The following is a 20616-nucleotide window of genomic DNA, read 5'->3' on the forward strand; positions in this document are numbered from 1 at the left end:
TTAAGCAGATTCAGATTAAAGTTCTGCAGCAAAATTGGCCAGGTGTGTAGGCATAGATTGGGTGTTGTATCTGTGGCCTACAACAGATCTCCAGTAGAATTGTGTTAACAGTCTGTTCTGCAGTTGGATACCCTGAAGATTGGACAAGTGTGTAACCAGCTTTAGTATTGTGTCTGGCACAAGTAGGGCCATAGTTTCAATTATATCTTTAATGATGTCCCTATAGGAAACTGTACGTTTGGAAAACAAGAGGTAAGAAGGGTGAACCTTTTTCTTTTAAGCCTCCAATTTCCTATAGGAACATCAGTGAAGTCATAATGAAAACTATGGCTCTATTTGAACTCACAATACTAAAGCTGGGTAGACATTTGTTCAGTCCTTCAGGGATCAAAGAAGAGTCTCATTTTGCAGATCTACTATAGCTCAATCTGATATGTCTGAGCCAAAAAAGAAGGCAGAACCCCACTTTGGCCAAAACTGCGACTCTTCACATGGCAGACAGAACTGGAAGCCAAAATATGTTTTTTAATAAATGTTACTATTTTAAGAATGCCTATCTATGTTGGAATAGTCCCCACTTTAACCTCTTCATTGTTGTCGATGAGTTGGACACGTCTTCTGCATATACATTAAAACTGTGGTGGAAGAGTCCTATTCCTTGTCAGCTGTGAAGCAAAGAAATAAAATAAAAAAAATACTCTTCTTGCCTCCTGCTAATCAGGTCCTTTGGGAAGGCCATAATGTAGTGAAAATGTTGCATATGTGCGCGATAATGTCACTTAACACCAGGCATGTGCGGTGAGGTAAGGCACTGGCTAGTAGCAGAGCCAGATTTACACACAATATATGAGCCAAATGTTTGTATGACAGGAAAGGCTCTGCCTCACCTGCCTCACCCCCACCGCACGTCACTGCTGGACACAATGGCACACCACTCTGTTGTAGAAAAAAAAAGTTCTATATTATAATGGTTGGGAGGGGACTGAAGGACCCCTATCTTACCTAGCCTGGCACAATCAGAGCTGAGGGCACTCTCATGTGAAAAAGTCGTGTCTCCACTTGCAAACAAAATGCACCCATACAAGTTGAACACCGCACAATGGGGGTAATTCAGACCTGATCGCTCGCTAGCTGTTTTTTGCAGTCCTGCGTTCACATAGTCGCCACCCACCGGGGTGTGTATTTTAGCTGTGCAAGTGTGCGATCGCATTTGCAGCCAAGCGGTACAAAAAGATTTTGTGCAATTTCTGAGTAGCCCAGGACTTACTCAGCTGCTGCGATCACTTCAGCCTGTCCGGTGCCGGAATTGACGTCAGACACCCGCCCTGCAAGTGCTTGGGAATGCCTGCGTTTTTCCAACCACTCCCAGAAAATGGTCAGTTGACACCCACAAATGCCTTCTTCCTGTCAATTACCTTGCGATCGCCCATGCGAATGGATCCTTCACACAAACCCATAGCAGAGCAACAAACCGCTTTGTATCTGTGCTATGCGCCTGCGCATTGCGGTGCATACGCATGCGCAGTTTGGACCTGATCACAATGCTGCAAAAAATGCTAGCGAGCGATCATGTCTGAATTACCCCTAATAACTACAGAACACTAAGGGGCACTCATATTTGAAAAAAACATGTATTGTGCAATCGATGTATGTCTAGAAATTGGCCACTCTCTTACAAAAAATCATAAAAAAACTCTACATTTGTTGTAAATGGCTCCAAATGACACATCTGGTAAGTTATTTGCAAGATTTAATTCCCATCTTTAATGTAGAATGTAATGATGGTTGTAAAATAGGATATCTGTTTAATTGAAATAAATGTATAATGTCACAGATGTTATAAAGATGCATTTAATGTGCACATTTTATGTTTTTTTATTTATAGCAACAAAAGTTAAAATGTCAGGATAAAGTGCTCAACTAGACATATTTTTATGTGAGCGGTGATGCCCAAAAGCATGAATGAATTGTTTCTGAAAAACAATGAGAACATGTGTGCAAAGGTTATGACGATGGTAAAAATCTGACAAGCAGGAAGGAATGTCTACCCTACAATTTGTACCTTTTTTATAAAATAAAAACTGCCTTGCAATAAGGAACAGTTCAATATTTAGCCACTAGGTGGCACAATTCAAAAGCTGCAGTCCCAAACATAATAGAGGATGGAATGGTGGGATTAGCATTCAATCTCTAAAACCTTTTAAATCAGTGTTCTTTAAAATACTACATTAAATCACCCTATTTGCAAACCAGGAAGATTTTAATAAATAGAGAGTAGTTTAGTTAGAGCAGTACACTGCAAAATTGCCCTTTAAGTAATTTTTATTTGCACCAGTTTTTTTAATTTTTTTATTATTAAGACCATATTTAGGATCTTGGTTCACAATGAGTGAAATAAATTGTACTGTAATTTTTTTGCAAATAGTTTTGTACACTTCCTTTGTGCCCCGCACCTACTTGCATAACAGGATACAAAGTAGCAAACATTTCCTCTTAAGCTAGATACACACTTATCCAGGTCTCATCCTCAGACCAACCAGTTTATCAGACATTGGTGGTCATTTAGAGTTAATCGCAGCCAGCAACTTTTAGCTGCTGCTGCGATCAATAGTCCACGCCTATGGGGGCAGTGTATTTTAGCTTAGCAGGGCTGCGATCGCTCGTACAGCCCTGCTAAGATAAAAATATTTCACGAAGAAGTACATTAGGGCTGGACATACTTACCCTGTGCGATGGATCCAGTGATGATGGGCCCGGCTTTGATGTCACTCCTCCGCCCTCCATTATCCTGGACACACCTGCGTTTTACTCACCACTCCCCGAAAATGCTCTCCAACGGTCCGGAGCCACCCATCCATGCCTCCTTCCTGTCAATCTTCTTAGCGGTCGCCGCTGCGACTGCTTCCTTCGGTAGCCGCGACGTAACCCGGCGAACCCTGTCGCCGGGCAAAGTTGTGCACGTGCACAACACCCACCGCGCATGTGCTTTCCGCACCCGTTCACACCGCAGTGAAAAACCGCTGCGTGCGTATGGGTCGGAATGACCCCTATTGGGCCTAATTCAGACCTGATCTTAGATGTGCTAAATTTAGCACATCTATGATCAGTCACACAGACATGCGGGGGGATTCCCAGCACAGGGCTAGTCCGCCCCGCATGTCAGGCCCGACCCCTCCCCCATCCCCGCGCAAGTACAAAAGCATTGCACATCGGCGTTGCTTTTGTACTTTAGGAGCAGCTCCCTGCCAGCGCTGGCAGGAGCTACTTGTCGCTGTGAGGGTCGCAGCAACTGAATGTGATTTTACGCAGCTGCCGCAACCCCCCCCCCCCAATGGTCCGGGCATGCCTGTGTTGCCCGAACTGTGCCTCCTAAACGGCGGGCAAACGCCACAGCCACACCCCCTCCCACCCAGTGACCGCCTCTATCTGTCAATCAGGCAGAGGCAATCACAGGGCTGAGACAGCCGTCGGCTGTCTGGCAGGCACCGGCGTAGTCAGACCTGATTCAGTACCGATCAGGATTTCCTATCTTGGTCATCTGGTCTTGACAAAAGATAAACCTGCTAAAAATCAGATCAGATCACCAATTGCCTGGCGAATATAGAAGTGTTTGTTCCTGTATCTGGTTTGTCCAATTGTTCTTCCAATCCTCCTTGCAAGTTGCATTTGGTATGTCAATGATTGGAGGAGTGTGTATGAGGACATGATCCTTATAGCAGATGGTTTTAGCAGATGCAGAAAACTTGGACAGGTGTGTATGCATCCATTGGATGTTATATCTGTGGCCTAGGTCTCCAGTAGAATTGTATACACTGTCTAATCAGGGATCCCAGAGGATAAGACTAGTGTGTACCCAGCTTTAGTCTCAGCTACATTTTGGTTAAAGAAAACCTGATGAAGAAAACAATTTGCTGAGCAAATGACAGTACCTTGATGGATACCTAGGACTGATGTATAGTGAGATCTAAGGCCCAGATATCAAGCCTTAGAGAGTAATAAATAGCATGGTGATAAAGTACCAGCCAAACCAGCTCCATTTATGTTTCAAACACAGCCAGTAACATGGCAGTTAGGAGCTGATTGGCTGGTACTTTATTTCCATCCACTTTATCTCTATCCAATGCTTGGTAAATATACCCCTTAGGAGCTGATTTGTTGGTACTTTATCACCATGTTATTTACCATTTTTTCAAGGCTAGCTATATGAGGGCCTAAGTCAGTTTCTGTAGGTAACTCCATGCTTGTCTATGGCTGGATGGTGGAAAAGGGCAAAACAGCTTTGTTGTAATAATGGGCAAGTGTTCACATAATTTCCAACACCTGCAGACTGGAAAATAAAGCCACATATACAATATACCTGGGAAAGCCGTCTTATTTGCGATGGTTAGGGAATGTGCAAATAACGGGAAGTGGTTACAATACCGCTAGTTGGGATCCTGGAGGTCACAATGTTGATGCTGGAATCCCGACTAGCGGTTAAATGCCACTGTTGGAATACTGGTGCCATAGGCTTTTCTCCCTATGTGGGTGTCCACGACACCCATAGATGGAGAATATAACCTATGGTTAGCATAGGGAGCCAACAAGGGGTTATCTAGCACTTGCCCCGCTGCCGGCATAATGGTGGCTGGGATCCCGCTGTCGGTATAATGACGTCCGGGATCCCGGCCGCCGGTATTTCATACTGTAGGCAAATGCTTCACTGTAACAGATTTGTGCTTTCGTCATCACTTGGGCAGATATGTCTTTGTTAGTGTACTTGAGTTTATTTTATTTTTTTACACACTTTTGGAAAGTTTTTAGGTTTTAATGGAAGCCTAATGGTGAATGTTTTTGCTGCACATAAAAAAAGTGGTTTACAACTTGGGCACAAGTGAAACTAAGTTCTATAACAAGTTGCTTGGAGATGCAAACGCTATTCTGCCAACCAGGGCGCATCTCAAGCTGTGCATATGGGTCAGAAATAACTTATCCCCATTTGTAACCAACTCTGCATCAGCCACATAGGAGCTATTTCTGAGTCACACTTTGGACACACCATCAAAACTTGCAACAGTCCTAAGGAAGGTGCAGTTTGACTGTCTGAACATGGCCTTCTGTGTTAGCAGCTGTGCGTCTTTGGACATAGCCGCTTACAGTGGCATAACCCTGACATGTCCACATAATTCAGAGTTGATCGCAGCAGCAAATTTGTTAGCAGATGGGCAAAACCATGTGCATTGCAGGGGGGAGAAGGGGGGGCAGATATAACATGTGCAGAGAGACTTAGATTTGAGTGGGGTGTGTTCAAACTGAAATCTAAATTGCAGTGTAAAAATAAAGCAGCCAGTATTTAACCTGCACAGAAACAAAATAACCCACCCAAATCTAACTCTCTCTGCACATATTATATCTGCCCAACATACAGTGCACATGGTTTGGCCCAACTGCTAACAAATTTGCTGCTGCGATCAACTCTGAATTACCCCCTATGGGGGTAATTCCAAGTTGATCGCAGCAGGAAATTTTTTAGCAGTTGGGCAAAACCATGTGCACTGCAGGGGGGCAGATATAACATGTGCAGAGATAGATAGATTTGGGTGTGGTGAGTTCAATCTGCAATCTAAATTGCAGTGTAAAAATAAAGCAGCCAGTATTTACCCTGCACAGAAACAAAATAACCCACCCAAATCTAACTCTCTCTGCACATGTTATATCTGCCTCCCCTGCAGTGCACATTGTTTTGCCCAACTGCTAAAAAATTTCCTGCTGCGATCAACTTGGAATTACCCCCTATGTTTGTTCAAAATATTGTAATATTAACATCACACTTGTCTTATCGTTATGGATATCGTGGCAGCACCAAGGGAACAAAAGGCTTGCATAAATTAATAGAGGCTCTCATATGGAACTTTTAAATAATTGCTTAATTTTTAGGTATTTAATTTTCACTTGTAATATCGTACATCTTCATATTATGATAGATTACTGTAGAAGATTGCTGGTAAAGAGGATCAAATAAAGTCCGGCATAATATGAGTCAACAAAAAGAATGTACATTGATGAGCATTGATTATGCAAATCTGTTTGTTGCAGCTACTTTTAATTACAGAGCTGTTCAACAGCAAGAAGGGCAACTTTGGGGTGAGACACAAAAATGCTCTCATTATAGGAAATGTAAAACCTCTACAGTGCATAATTCCTTAGGCCAAAGTATCAGAAGTATATTTTATGTACTACAGACAATTGGACAATTCACCTTTGTATTAGGTCATGGTAATGGGTTAGTGATGGTAATTTAGTAACAAATATGTCATTCTAATTACATTGACCTTTAGCCTATCTTCTTCCACACTCCAAGGGCACACAATAGACCAACAAACAATTTTTATTAAATCCACAATACACACATTTAACAAGACTGAAAAAATACATAGAATTATTTTATCAATGTCAACATTACTGTTCTATAGAAAAAGAGAGGAAATATCTCACTGCACTGGTCTAGAGAGCATACCTAAATTGAAATTCATTATATAATACAAAGAACCACTATAAATTATCTATAAGTGGTGGTGCTCCCACAGAGTCAATGTATTGCAACAAAAAAAAAAAAAAGAAAAGATCAAACTTATAAAGAAAAGCTTGAAAAAGGACTCTAAAGGTGGTAGAGCACTCTTATAACCTTGGGATGGATCAATAAAACATAACTTTTATTAGAACATGATAATAAACCTTCTATTGGGTCTAAGGACTAACATTACTGGAACTGTCATTCCAAAAGGCAAAATATAAAGACAATACAACACATAAAGATAAAATACACAAAATTAAAAAGCACACAGGTTCAAAACTTTCAGTGAATATTTATCATATATATGTGTATAAATTTGGTATCCAAGGAGATATGTAGATATGAGGTATCGACTGCTATGTTTTATTTCTGGTAAACTTTATTGTTTTATATATATATATATATATATATATATATATATATAAAATGTGGCAATGGTGCCCGGCACTCCTGGTCCTGCAGCTTTAAGTTGCCTGGGTGCCTTCAGAGCTGGCTTGAATACGCATTCAGAAAAAAACGGCGTCACTCCAGGTCTTAGGGTGTTAATGGTGTATTTCAAATTTTCATCAAGGAAACCAACGTTTCGGGGCCCGTAGCCCCTTTGTCAAGGTGAAATACACCATTAACACCCTAAGACCTGGAGTGATGCCGTTTTTTTCTGAATGCGTATATATATATATATATATATATATATTAGAGATGAGCGGGTTCGGTTCCTCAGAATCCGAACCCGCCCGAACTTCAGTTTTTTTTACACGGGTCCGAGCGACTCGGATCTTCCCGCCTTGCTCGGTTAACCCGAGCGCGCCCGAACGTCATCATCACGCTGTCGGATTCTCGCGAGGCTCGGATTCTATCGCGAGACTCGGATTCTATATAAGGAGCCGCGCGTCGCCGCCATTTTTCACACGTTTTTAGAGATTCATAGGGAGAGGACGTGGCTGGCGTCCTCTCCGTTTATAGAGATTCGAGAAGAGAGTGAGACAGAGAGAGACACAGTAGTAATTTTGGGGAGCATTAGGAGGAGTACTACTACTACTAGTACTTGCTGAAGTGATAGAGAGAGATAGTGTGACTGTATTATCTGACTTGTGGGGGAGACACTGACAGTGGGGAGCAGTTAGAGTCTGAGAGCAGGACTCAGGACTCAGGAGTACATATAACGTACAGTGCACACTTTTGCTGCCAGAGTGCCAGCCACACTGCCATTGTTTGTGACCACACTGACCACCAGTATAATATATATTGTGATTGTCTGCTTAGGACTCAGGAGTACTACTTGCAATTTGCTGATAGTGTGACCAGTGACCTGACCACCAGTTTAATAATCACCACCAGTTTATGAGTTTAATATATATATATATATATATATATATATAATTGTATATAATATATATATAATATTGTATACCACCTAGCACCTACATGTGTTTTTTTTTTTTTCTTTCTTCTTTATACATACTACTATAGTAGCTTACTGTAGCAGTCTGCGGTGCTGCTGAGCTGACAGTGTCCAGCAGGTCCGTCATCAGTCATTACATAATAAATATATAATATATACCTGTCCGGCTGCAGTACTAGTGATATTATATATACATATATATTGATTTCATCTCATTATCATCCAGTCTATATTAGCAGCAGACACAGTACGTTAGTCCACGGCTGTAGCTACCTCTGTGTCGGCACTCGGCAGTCCATCCATAATTGTATACCACCTACCCGTGGTTGTTTTTTTTTTCTTTCTTCTTTATACATACTACTATAGTAGCTTACTGTAGCAGTCTGCGGTGCTGCTGAGCTGACAGTGTCCAGCAGGTCCGTCATCAGTCATTACATAATAAATATATAATATATACCTGTCCGGCTGCAGTACTAGTGATATTATATATACATATATATTGATTTCATCTCATTATCATCCAGTCTATATTATCAGCAGACACAGTACGTTAGTCCACGGCTGTAGCTACCTCTGTGTCGGCACTCGGCAGTCCATCCATAATTGTATACCACCTACCCGTGGTTGTTTTTTTTTTCTTTCTTCTTTATACATACTACTATAGTAGCTTACTGTAGCAGTCTGCGGTGCTGCTGAGCTGACAGTGTCCAGCAGGTCCGTCATCAGTCATTACATAATAAATATATAATATATACCTGTCCGGCTGCAGTACTAGTGATATTATATATACATATATATTGATTTCATCTCATTATCATCCAGTCTATATTAGCAGCAGACACAGTACGGTAGTCCACGGCTGTAGCTACCTCTGTGTTGGCACTCGGCAGTCCATCCATAATTGTATACCACCTACCCGTGGTTGTTTTTTTTTTCTTTCTTCTTTATACATACTACTATAGTAGCTTACTGTAGCAGTCTGCGGTGCTGCTGAGCTGACAGTGTCCAGCAGGTCCGTCATCAGTCATTACATAATAAATATATAATATATACCTGTCCGGCTGCAGTACTAGTGATATTATATATACATATATATTGATTTCATCTCATTATCATCCAGTCTATATTAGCAGCAGACACAGTACGGTAGTCCACGGCTGTAGCTACCTCTGTGTCGGCACTCGGCAGTCCATCCATAATTGTATACCACCTACCCGTGGTTGTTTTTTTTTTCTTTCTTCTTTGTACATACTACTATAGTATAGTAGCTTACTGTAGCAGTCTGCGGTGCTGCTGAGCTGACAGTGTCCAGAAGGTCCGTCATCAGTCATTACATAATAAATATATAATATATACCTGTCCGGCTGCAGTACTAGTGATATTATATATACATATATATTGATTTCATCTCATTATCATCCAGTCTATATTAGCAGCAGACACAGTACGGTAGTCCACGGCTGTAGCTATCTCTGTGTCGGCACTCGGCAGTCCATCCATAATTGTATACCACCTACCCGTGGTTGTTGTTTTTTTCTTTCTTCTTTACACATACTACTATAGTAGCTTACTGTCGCAGCCTGCGGTGCTGCTGAGCTGACAGTGTCCAGCAGGTCCGTCATCAGTCATTACATAATAAATATATAATATATACCTGTCCGGCTGCAGTACTAGTGATATTATATATACATATATATTGATTTCATCTCATTATCATCCAGTCTATATTATCAGCAGACACAGTACGTTAGTCCACGGCTGTAGCTACCTCTGTGTCGGCACTCGGCAGTCCATCCATAATTGTATACCACCTACCCGTGGTTGTTTTTTTTTTCTTTCTTCTTTATACATACTACTATAGTAGCTTACTGTAGCAGTCTGCGGTGCTGCTGAGCTGACAGTGTCCAGCAGGTCCGTCATCAGTCATTACATAATAAATATATAATATATACCTGTCCGGCTGCAGTACTAGTGATATTATATATACATATATATTGATTTCATCTCATTATCATCCAGTCTATATTAGCAGCAGACACAGTACGGTAGTCCACGGCTGTAGCTACCTCTGTGTCAGCACTCGGCAGTCCATCCATAAGTATACTAGTATCCATCCATCTCCATTGTTTACCTGAGGTGCCTTTTAGTTGTGCCTATTAAAATATGGAGAACAAAAATGTTGAGGTTCCAAAATTAGGGAAAGATCAAGATCCACTTCCACCTCGTGCTGAAGCTGCTGCCACTAGTCATGGCCGAGACGATGAAATGCCAGCAACGTCGTCTGCCAAGGCCGATGCCCAATGTCATAGTACAGAGCATGTAAAATCCAAAACACCAAATATCAGTAAAAAAAGGACTCCAAAACCTAAAATAAAATTGTCGGAGGAGAAGCGTAAACTTGCCAATATGCCATTTACCACACGGAGTGGCAAGGAACGGCTGAGGCCCTGGCCTATGTTCATGGCTAGTGGTTCAGCTTCACATGAGGATGGAAGCACTCAGCCTCTCGCTAGAAAAATGAAAAGACTCAAGCTGGCAAAAGCACCGCAAAGAACTGTGCGTTCTTCGAAATCCCAAATCCACAAGGAGAGTCCAATTGTGTCGGTTGCGATGCCTGACCTTCCCAACACTGGACGTGAAGAGCATGCGCCTTCCACCATTTGCACGCCCCCTGCAAGTGCTGGAAGGAGCACCCGCAGTCCAGTTCCTGATAGTCAGATTGAAGATGTCAGTGTTGAAGTACACCAGGATGAGGAGGATATGGGTGTTGCTGGCGCTGGGGAGGATATTGACCAGGAGGATTCTGATGGTGAGGTGGTTTGTTTAAGTCAGGCACCCGGGGAGACACCTGTTGTCCGTGGGAGGAATATGGCCATTGACAAGCCTGGTGAAAATACCAAAAAAATCAGCTCTTCAGTGTGGAAGTATTTCAACAGAAATGCGGACAACAGGTGTCAAGCCGTGTGTTGCCTTTGTCAAGCTGTAATAAGTAGGGGTAAGGACGTTAACCACCTCGGAACATCCTCCCTTATACGTCACCTGCAGCGCATTCATAATAAGTCAGTGACAAGTTCAAAAACTTTGGGTGACAGCGGAAGCAGTCCACTGACCAGTAAATCCCTTCCTCTTGTAACCAAGCTCACGCAAACCACCCCACCAACTCCCTCAGTGTCAATTTCCTCCTTACCCAGGAATGTCAATAGTCCTGCAGGCCATGTCACTGGCAATTCAGACGAGTCCTCTCCTGCCTGGGATTCCTCCGATGCATCCTTGAGTGTAATGCCTACTGCTGCTGGCGCTGCTGTTGTTGCTGCTGGGAGTCGATCGTCATCCCAGAGGGGAAGTCGTAAGCCCACTTGTACTACTTCCAGTAAGCAATTGACTGTCCAACAGTCCTTTGCGAGGAAGATGAAATATCACAGCAGTCATCCTGCTGCAAAGCGGATAACTGAGGCCTTGACAACTATGTTGGTGTTAGACGTGCGTCCGGTATCCGCCGTTAGTTCACAGGGAACTAGACAATTTCTTGAGGTAGTGTGCCCCCGTTACCAAATACCATCTAGGTTCCACTTCTCTAGGCAGGCGATACCGAGAATGTACACGGACGTCAGAAAAAGACTCACCAGTGTCCTAAAAAATGCAGTTGTACCCAATGTCCACTTAACCACGGACATGTGGACAAGTGGAGCAGGGCAGGGTCAGGACTATATGACTGTGACAGCCCACTGGGTAGATGTATGGACTCCCGCCGCAAGAACAGCAGCGGCGGCACCAGTAGCAGCATCTCGCAAACGCCAACTCTTTCCTAGGCAGGCTACGCTTTGTATCACCGCTTTCCAGAATACGCACACAGCTGAAAACCTCTTACGGCAACTGAGGAAGATCATCGCGGAATGGCTTACCCCAATTGGACTCTCCTGTGGATTTGTGGCATCGGACAACGCCAGCAATATTGTGTGTGCATTAAATATGGGCAAATTCCAGCACGTCCCATGTTTTGCACATACCTTGAATTTGGTGGTGCAGAATTTTTTTAAAAACGACAGGGGTGTGCAAGAGATGCTGTCGGTGGCCAGAAGAATTGCGGGACACTTTCGGCGTACAGGCACCACGTACAGAAGTCTGGAGCACCACCAAAAACAACTGAACCTGCCCTGCCATCATCTGAAGCAAGAAGTGGTAACGAGGTGGAATTCAACCCTCTATATGCTTCAGAGGTTGGAGGAGCAGCAAAAGGCCATTCAAGCCTATACAATTCAGCACGATATAGGAGGTGGAATGCACCTGTCTCAAGCGCAGTGGAGAATGATTTCAACATTGTGCAAGGTTCTGATGCCCTTTGAACTTGCCACACGTGAAGTCAGTTCAGACACTGCCAGCCTGAGTCAGGTCATTCCCCTCATCAGGCTTTTGCAGAAGAAGCTGGAGACATTGAAGGAGGAGCTAACACAGAGCGATTCCGCTAGGCATGTGGGACTTGTGGATGGAGCCCTTAATTCGCTTAACAAGGATTCATGGGTGGTCAATCTGTTGAAATCAGAGCACTACATTTTGGCCACAATGCTCGATCCTAGATTTAAAGCCTACCTTGGATCTCTCTTTCCAGCAGACACAAGTCTGCTGGGGTTGAAAGACCTGCTGGTGAGAAAATTGTCAAGTCAAGCGGAACGCGACCTGTCAACATCTCCTCCTTCACATTCTCCCGCAACTGGGGGTGCGAGGAAAAGGCTCAGAATTCCGAGCCCACCCGCTGGCGGTGATGCAGGGCAGTCTGGAGCGACTGCTGATGCTGACATCTGGTCCGGACTGAAGGACCTGACAACGATTACGGACATGTCGTCTACTGTCACTGCATATGACTCTCTCACCATTGAAAGAATGGTGGAGGATTATATGAGTGACCGCATCCAAGTAGGCACGTCACACAGTCCGTACTTATACTGGCAGGAAAAAGAGGCAATTTGGAGGCCCTTGCACAAACTGGCTTTATTCTACCTAAGTTGCCCTCCCACAAGTGTGTACTCCGAAAGAGTGTTTAGTGCCGCCGCTCACCTTGTCAGCAATCGGCGTACGAGGTTACATCCAGAAAATGTGGAGAAGATGATGTTCATTAAAATTAATTATAATCAATTCCTCCGTGGAGACATTGACCAGCAGCAATTGCCTCCACAAAGTACACAGGGAGCTGAGATGGTGGATTCCAGTGGGGACGAATTGATAATCTGTGAGGAGGGGGATGTACACGGTGATATATCGGAGGATGATGATGAGGTGGACATCTTGCCTCTGTAGAGCCAGTTTGTGCAAGGAGAGATTAATTGCTTCTTTTTTGGTGGGGGTCCAAACCAACCCGTCATTTCAGTCACAGTCGTGTGGCAGACCCTGTCACTGAAATGATGGGTTGGTTAAAGTGTGCATGTCCTGTTTATACAACATAAGGGTGGGTGGGAGGGCCCAAGGACAATTCCATCTTGCACCTCTTTTTTCTTTAATTTTTCTTTGCGTCATGTGCTGTTTGGGGAGTATTTTTTGGAAGGGCCATCCTGCGTGACACTGCAGTGCCACTCCTAGATGGGCCAGGTTTTTGTGTCGGCCACTAGGGTTGCTTAGCTTAGTCATCCAGCGACCTCGGTGCAAATTTTAGGACTAAAAATAATATTGTGAGGTGTGAGGTATTCAGAATAGACTGAAAATGAGTGGAAATTATGGTTTTTGAGGTTAATAATACTTTGGGATCAAAATGACCCCCAAATTCTATGATTTAAGCTGTTTTTAGTGTTTTTTGAAAAAAACACCCGAATCCAAAACACACCCGAATCCGACAAAAAAAATTTGGTGAGGTTTTGCCAAAACGCGGTCGAACCCAAAACACGGCCGCGGAACCGAACCCAAAACCAAAACACAAAACCCGAAAAATTTCAAGTGCACATATCTAATATATATATATATATATATATATATATATATATATATAAATAAATCTACAGTACCAGTCAAAGGTTTGGACACACCTTCTCATTCAATGGTTTTTATCTATTTTTTTAGTTACTTTCTACATTGTTAGTTAAAACTGAAGACATCAAAACTGTGAAAGAACACATATGGATTTATGTTGTAAACAAAAAAGTGGTAAACAAATCAAAAAATGTTTTATATTTTAGATTCCTCAAAGTATCCCCCTTTTGCTTTGATGACAGCTTTGCACACTCTTGGCATTCTCTCAATCAGCTTCATGAGGTGGTTTTGGTGGAATGGTTTTGATTTAAGAGGTGTGCCTTGTCAAGAGTCAATCTGTGGAAGTACTTGCCTTAATGTCTTTGATACGAAGAGTGTGCAAAGCTGTCATCAAAGCAAAAGGGGGCTACTTTGAGGAATCTAAAATATAAAACATATTTTGATTTGTGTAACATTTTTTTGTTTACAACATAAATCCATATGTGTACTTTCACAGCTTTGATGTCTTCAGTTTTAATTTACAATGTAGAAAATAATAAAAACAGATAAAAACCATTGAATGAGAAGGTGTGTCCAAACTTTTGAATAGTACTGTATATATATATATATATATATATGTCTTGATCCAAACCCAGCTGTCAAAACAGGGCAGCGCAACCCTACTTCCAAAGAAGCTTGCTTGTTTGCCATACTTGCCTACCTGACCCTCTCCATGAGGGAGAAAATGCTCTGTTCCTGGACTTTCCTGGTAATGTATGATTGCCATCACCTGTGGTGAGCTAGTTAATTGATAAGAAAGGCGTTTCACCACAGGTGATGGAAATCATACATTACCAGGAAAGTCCAGGAACAGAGCATTTTCTCCCTCATGGAGAGGGTCAGGTAGGCAAGTATGTTATGTGCCTTCCTGTTGTATGATGGCCCCACATACAGCAATAAACAGAAGAGGCAGTACTCCAAGTCTTTAACAAAGTGGAAAACCTTTAGTGATAAGGCATCAATGTTTTGGTTTCCTGATGATGGGGTGCAAGTTCCCAAAACATTGATTCTTTATCACTAAAGGTTTTCCACTAGTTTAAAGGCTTGGAATGCCACCTCTTCTGCTGGACTGGTATTGTTTACAGGAATCGTGAGGCACTGGGCTGGACCGGAATTGCCCTCAGGAGGCGAGAGGCACCGGGCTGGGCCGGTATTGTTTATAGGAGGTGTGAGGAACCAGGCTGGACTGATATTGCCCTCAAGAGGTGTGAGGCACCGAGGTGTACTCAAGAGGCAGGAGTTAAAAGACAGGACTGGTATAGCACACAGGAGTTAACCAAAGGGACCCAAACCTGGAAACAAGGGAGACTTGATCCTGCTACACACCACATTAGTATGCTGTTGTTCAGGCCTCAGGCCCAAGGAGTGAGCTTCCTTTATAGCACAGGAAATCAGGCATGAGAGTGGCTGTAAGAGACTACATGCTGACTGGCCACCACTGTCATGTGATCTGTAAGCAACATGGCTGCACACATGGAGGAAGTACATGTGTCAAACACAACACCAGACACATGTGACCTGAAGAACCCGCACAATCCGCCGCAGCTAAGCCAGGCGCAGGCACCTGACCACCGTGGAGACCAAACAACGCAAGGTCAGCTCCAGGCCTACTAGTGCCCTTAGCGAGAAAATTTCAAAATGCCACCCCACCACACCATGCCGCTTATAAATTTAATCAGCAGAAGCTGCTTGTGCATCCTAGCCACATAGTAGTGCTAATATGTCGCATTTTCATAAAAAAAAGGCACCCGACATTAGCAGAGCTGCCAGCTGACTCATGCCAGGCATCTCCTGCTGCATGGCGATTTGAGGCAACATGTATGAGGTCACATCTGTATACAAGCAGAGGCAGAGGTCACAGTGTTAGAGGCCACATGAGTGCTGTATGCAGGTGGGTTGGTTGTGCAGTAATGTTTAGCATATGTGTAAGGGACATTATGTGTGTCATGTGTATAAATGCATTAATAATGTGCAGCAAATGTGTAAGGGGCACTATGTGTTCCATTATGTGTTTAAGAGGGTGATTTCGAGTTGATCGCATGTAGCACCTTTTTGCTGCTCGTGCGATCAACTAAACGCCACCTATGGGGGAGTGTATTTTAGCATAGCAGGGCTGCTATTGCTTGTGCAGCCGTGCTATGCTAAAAAAGTTCTGTGTAAAAAAAGACTAGCCCCGCAGTTACTTACCCTGTGCGATGGATCCAGCGATGAAGGTCCCAGAATTGACGTCAGACATCCGCCCTCCAAACATTTGGACAAGCCTGTGTTCGGATCTCCACTCCCGGAAAACAGTGAGTCGACGCCCCGGAATGCCTTCATCCTGTCAATCTTCTTGCGGTCGCCGCTGTGACCACTTTCTTCATACGTTCTGGGCAACGATACGCCTGCGCAATGCAGCCGCCGCGCATGTGCAGTTCCGACCCGTTCGCACCGCTGCGATGAACCGCAGCACGCAAACGGGTCGGAATGACCCCCTAAGTGCACTAATAATGTGACGCATATGTGAAAGCGACATTATATGTGTCATTATGTTTAGAAGGGCATTAGTAATGTGCGGCATATGTGTAAGGGACATTATGTGTATGAGGGCATTAATAAAGGTTGGCATAATGTGTAATGTGCATTATGTTTATAAGACATTAATAATGTGTGTCATATGTGAAAGGGACATTACTGTGTGGTATTCTGTGTATAAAGGCATTATTAATGTGTAGGTAGATTGGAAGTTCTTATGGGCGCTTCAAAGAATGGTGGCTGCCTTCTATCTTCACTAATATGTATAGTTTGGAGGAGAGAAGGGAAAGGGGGGACATGATAGAAACTTTCTTGTCACCTACAGGTAATTACAATTGACTACAGCTACCATCATATTCTGCTGCATTAGATCTATACATGCAAAGCTAATTCTGCTGGGTAATTACAATTGACTACAGCTACCATCATATTCTGCTGCATTAGATCTATACATGCAAAGCTAATTCTGCTGGGTAATTACAATTGACTACAGCTACCATCATATTCTGCTGCATTAGATCTATACATGCAAAGCTAATTCTGCTGGGTAATTACAATTGACTACAGCTACCATCATATTCTGCTGCATTAGATCTATACATGCAAAGCTAATTCTGCTGGGTAATTACAATTGTAAAATTATTGCATAGTATGTGATTTTGAAGTACTTTTTTAAGTTTTGAATGAGATAGACCCAGTTTATTCTTTGTGGAATGCCTGGTTGTTGTTTTTAAGGTAATTTATTGCCTTGCATTTGAGGGGGTGGGGTGTGGTTACAGATTTCATTTATTGGTTTCACTTGTAATAGTCTTCTACTTAAGTCCACTGGTGTAGGCTGTGCAAAGCCGTTTGGCTGTGCATTTAGTATCGAAGCGTGCATTTTATCAAAGCGTGATAAAATTGACACATAACAGCAGCGTTCAATCAGCGTTCAATCGAAGTGAAAAAGAAGGAACACAGAAGCACAACAATCAAACAAAACCAAAAAAAACTGAAGAACTAATAACAAATGTGAGTCACTTACTCCTCAGATCACTTACCTCCTGATCGTTGCATCTGATTAAATAGCACGGAAATACCTTACTTGGACATTTCAAAAACCATCCATTTCACCTACAAATGCTTGTATCTGCATTGTAATTTTGTTTTTTAAGCACAGCTGCACCAATGCAATTTAACCTGCAAACACTTAAAAAAAATCTAATATAATTACTATTGCTTCTTAAACCTCTCACAATCCTTTCATTTCTTACACTCCAAATACATTTCTGCAACCACTTTATCTACGCTTTTGACTCTTTTCATACTAAATCTACACCCCTTGAGCCTACACTGCTTTTCTCACCTGCATTTCAGCAAATCTTCTGCTTGGATTCACTTGCAGTCTCCTCTCCTACTTCCACTTTCCCTCAACCTATTTACCAACTTAACACTATGTCAAGGCTTTCCTATACTCCCCACATCACTCAGTGTCTACCTAATAATGTATCTTTATCCTTCCCCCCTAGTCTCCTACACCTCCTCCTCTCTCCCCTCCTCTGTCTCCCCTCCATCCCTGTTTCCTACCCCCACCTTTCCTGTTACCCCACTTTCATTCACCTCTGCCCCATGGTCCTGCTACCCCACAACTCAGCCCTGCTCCCTCTCTCCCTTCCCTGTCACCTGCCCACACCCCCATCCACATCACACTGACCTCCCTCCCTGCCCGCCTCCTGCAGTTTCCCCTCCTAGCTCAGGCACCCGTACCATCACTACTCTCTCATCATCCCTGCCCTCAAAGTTAATCCCACCTCATCGCTACAGCAACCCTGAAAATCTCATTCACATCTCTCCCACAAACTCATACCCCCTATCCTGTGCACTCTGGAATGCCAGATCTGTTTGTAACAAACTGGTCCCCACTCATGACCTTTTCATTTCCAACTCCCTACACCTACTAGCCATTACTGAAACTTGGATTACACCCTCTGACACTACTTCTGCTGCTGCTCTCTCTGCTGGGGGCCTCACATTCACACACACACCCCGACCTGGGGGTCGCCATGGGGGTGGTGTTGGGGTCCTTTTACCTTCTAGTTTCTCCTACCAACTCATACCACCAGAACCATCCCTTATATTCTCTACATTTGAGGTCCACGCCATACGCCTCTTCCAACCAGTCCATCTTAGAGTAGCTGTCATTTACCGCCCCCCTGGCACTGCTTCCAAATTCATCGACAACTTTGCTTCCTGGCTTCCTCACTTCCTCTTTTCTGACATTCCCACCATTATTCTAGGCGATTTCAACATCCCTATTGACATCCCCACACAATCCCCTGCCTCTAAACTCCTTAACCTCACCTCTTCACTTGGTCTCTCCCAGTGGACCTCCTCACCCTCCCATGTGAATGGGAGCTCACTGGATCTGGTCTTCACTCACCGCTGTGATATTTCTGATTTTTCCAACTCCCCATTTCCCCTCTCTGACCACCACCTGCTCTCCTTTAACCTATCTCTCTCGACTTCCCCATCTCTACCTCCTAAGGCTACCATCACTAAGCGTAACATTGAAGCTATTGACACCACATTCCTTTCCTCCCTGTTTGACTCACTTCTCTCTCCTATCCTCTCTCTCTCATGCCCTGAACAAGCCACTTCCACATACATTGCTTCCCTTACTTCTGCTCTTGACTCTGTTGCTCCACCAACCACTATTCACCCTCGCAAATTAACACCTCAACCCGGGCACACCAAATGCACCAGATATCTGCAAAAATGCTCACGTACTGCTGAGCGACACTGGAGGAAATCACGCTCTAAGGCAGACTTCCTCCATTTCAAACTTATGCTTTCATCCTTCAGTGCTGCCCTTTCTCTTGCTAAACAGTCATACTTCAAGAACCTCATCTCCTCCCAGTCTTCCAACCCCCGGCGCCTCTTTGCCACTCTCAACTCACTCCTCTGCCCACCTCCACCTCGTCTCCCTTCCTCACTCTCTGCTCTTGACTTTGCCACTTACTTCACATCCAAAATTGACTCCATACGTCAGAACATCACATCACACCAGACCATCAGTAACCAGCCTTCTCTCATCCCTTACCAACCCTCCGCATCCCTCGCACAAACTCTGTCATCTTTATCCCATGCATCTGGAGAGGAAGTCATGGCCCTCATTCGTTCCTGTCCCCTCACCACCTCCCCACTTGACCCTATCCCCTCCCGCCTCCTCCGCTACCTCTCTTCTTCTGCTTGTTCCCATCTTTCCCACCTTCTCAATCTCTCCCTATCATCAGGCACTGTCCCCTCTGCCTTCAAGCATGCACTCATCTCTCCTATTCTTAAAAAACCTACCCTTAATCCAAACACTCTCTCCAACTACCGACCCATCTCTCTCCTCCCTTTTGCCTCCAAACTCCTTGAGCGTATTGTCTACAACCGCCTTACTTTCTTTCTTTCCTCACACTCACTGCTTGACCCATTCCAATCTGGCTTCCGTCCTCTCCACTCCACTGAAACTGCCCTTACAAAAGTATGCAATGACCTCCATGCTGCTAAATCTAAGGGACACTACTCTCTACTTATTCTACTTGATCTCTCTGCTGCTTTTGACACTGTGGACCATCCTCTCCTACTGCAAATCCTTCACTCCATTGGTCTGCGTGACACTGCCCTCTCTTGGTTGTCGTCCTACCTTTCTAACCGTTCATTCTCTGTCTCCTCTCATGACTCCCCCTCCCCCTCACTTCCACTAACTGTAGGGGTACCCCAAGGTTCTGTCCTTGGTCCTCTTCTCTTCTCTCTCTATACGTCCTCACTAGGTAAGCTCATTAGTTCTTTTGGTTTCCAATATCATCTTTATGCTGATGACACTCAAATCTATCTTTCCTCTCCAGACCTCTCCCCTACTCTCCTCACTCGTATCTCCAACTGTTTCTCTGCTATCTCTTCCTGGATGTCCCAGCGCTTTCTTAAACTTAACATGTCTAAGACCGAGCTGATCATCTTCCCTCCCTCCCGCATAACCTCGCCTCCTACAATCTCATTATCTATTGATGGCACTACTATCTCCTCTACCCCCCAAGTGCGCTGTCTTGGAGTAATCCTTGACTTCTCCCTCTCCTTCAAACCTCACATTCAGCACCTCTCACAAACCTGCCGTTTTCATCTAAAAAAT

The sequence above is a fragment of the Pseudophryne corroboree genome, chromosome 12 (assembly GCF_028390025.1).
Source record: "Pseudophryne corroboree isolate aPseCor3 chromosome 12, aPseCor3.hap2, whole genome shotgun sequence".
Classification (NCBI taxonomy): Eukaryota; Metazoa; Chordata; class Amphibia; order Anura; family Myobatrachidae; genus Pseudophryne; species Pseudophryne corroboree.